Source organism: Octopus bimaculoides, chromosome 17 (assembly GCF_001194135.2).
Source record: "Octopus bimaculoides isolate UCB-OBI-ISO-001 chromosome 17, ASM119413v2, whole genome shotgun sequence".
Taxonomy (NCBI): domain Eukaryota; kingdom Metazoa; phylum Mollusca; class Cephalopoda; order Octopoda; family Octopodidae; genus Octopus; species Octopus bimaculoides.
The window spans coordinates 9,645,946-9,647,897 of NC_068997.1; the positions used below are offsets into that span (position 1 = coordinate 9,645,946).

A 1,952-nucleotide genomic window follows, 5' to 3' on the forward strand; every position below is an offset into this window, starting at 1 on the left:
CATTCACAGCTGGATCTAACTCAAGTCTTAAATAAGACAAACAATAATCACGCACGCGCGCGCACCCAGAGCACTGCATATGTGTGCGTGCGTATATATATATATATATATATATATATATACATATATATTAGAGAAAGAGGCTAGCTCTTTGTAAATTCTGTCTGTTCCATCAGTAAGTATTTAAGTGCGACATTAACTAGAGAAGAGTGATGTGATGCCGCTAAGTAGTATCTGATTCAACAACTCCAGCACAGCAGCAGTGGCGGCAGTTAAAAGACAAAATAAGAATAATAGTAAATAAAAAAAAATATTAAAAAAAAAACTACTGAAATAATCGTGATGATGGTGATAATATTATTAACACCATAATGAAATGTCCGACATGTTGGGATTGCTAACAAGTGGACAGCCGAAATAGCGCAATTAATTAACTTGAAGCTAAAATACTACATACAGCAAACGAGAAAGACATTGTTTAATTAATGGAAAATGATAAAGTAATAATTCTGTAAAATTGTCAGTGCGCTCAGTTCTGCTGATAGAAAGATAGATATTACAAAAATTATTACTAAATCACTTAACAGTAGATAAACAATATGTAATAATTTGTGCTTCGTTTTTATTTTAGCTTATAGAAAAAGACAGTGAAATTAATTTATAGAAAGTGTTTTGATTATTATAGACGAAGAAGCAAAAGAAAAATGACCAAAAGAAGAGTAATCAAAATATTGATATCTGACAGAAGCTAAAAAGCAATATGTGTGTATGTGTGTGTGGATGGATGGATGTGTGTGGCAAGGAAAAAAGGAACGGAGCAAAGATGTGAATAAATGGCTATTCCTTCTCCGCCCCCAAGCCAATTCCTCCTCCACCATCATCACCAATTAACCTTCGTCTACATAATAAACGTCGATAAGGATAAGGGAATTCGCTTCAACTTTCCCACAACAGATAAACGACCACAGAACACATCCACACACATGTGTGTGCATATATGTATATATATATATATATATAATGTATGTATAACACAGCTAAATTGAGGTTACGGGCGCACACACTCATCTGCTCCAACTTTCATGGATATAAACAGAGGCATGTATACAGATACCTAACATAGACTAAGATAGGCAGTATACTTTATATATATATATATATATATATATATATATATATATATATATATTAGTGCTTTAGTTGTTATGGATGTATGTATATATACACTTATAGACACAACCATGAGACAGTAAGATGGAGAATTTTTTTTATAAAAATGAGATATAGAACAGTTGAGGTTAGAGAGACTGGTGTATGAAAGCTTTTATAAACAAACATCAATAAATATATGTGAATGTGTGTGTGTCAATCTTTATAGCGCGTGGAATTTATTGAGTAGTAAATGGATTAAATATTTGCATAGAGAAGACGTATGTGTGTGTGTGTGTAATATTTTGCATTCGTATATGCAAAGACAGTTGGAGAGTTAGTTAGAGAGCTTATAAAGTAGTATTAGATTCGAATAGAGTTTGTAGACGAAATTAATCGTCAAGTAAATGTGTTCTCCTTCTACAATGGACGGTGGTCGTGTCCCAGCAGCTGTAATGACGAGAAAGCACCGAGGAAGGAAATAACACCAGTTGCTATATATATATTCGGAGCTGGGGAGGTCACAAGTTAGCAGAATATATTTGCAATAACCTTAATTTATTTTGGAAGAGTTAATAAATGCTCGTCAGCGGAGGATTTAGACATGGTGAAGCCTAAGTTACAATAAAACCCGAAGGCCTCTACCCCCATTGTAAAAAAAAATATTACATCAGAACATCTCATGAAATTTGCTTAATATATATGTCCTTTAATTATTTTGAGACCCCTAAGTTGTAACTTGTTTAGCTTATGCTTAAATCCAGCTCTGATCCTTATACATATTTATGTATCGTGTGTTCGGG

The 1,952-nt window shown here is 33.2% G+C and overlaps 1 protein-coding gene across 4 annotated transcripts in view; it reads right to left on the reverse strand.

Annotated features, from left to right (window-relative positions):
• The window catches only part of LOC106869579 (mucin-3A), a 381,249-nt gene that overhangs the window by 375,320 nt on the left and 3,977 nt on the right, over positions 1–1,952 (reverse strand). The gene's annotated exons all lie outside the window — the stretch shown is intronic.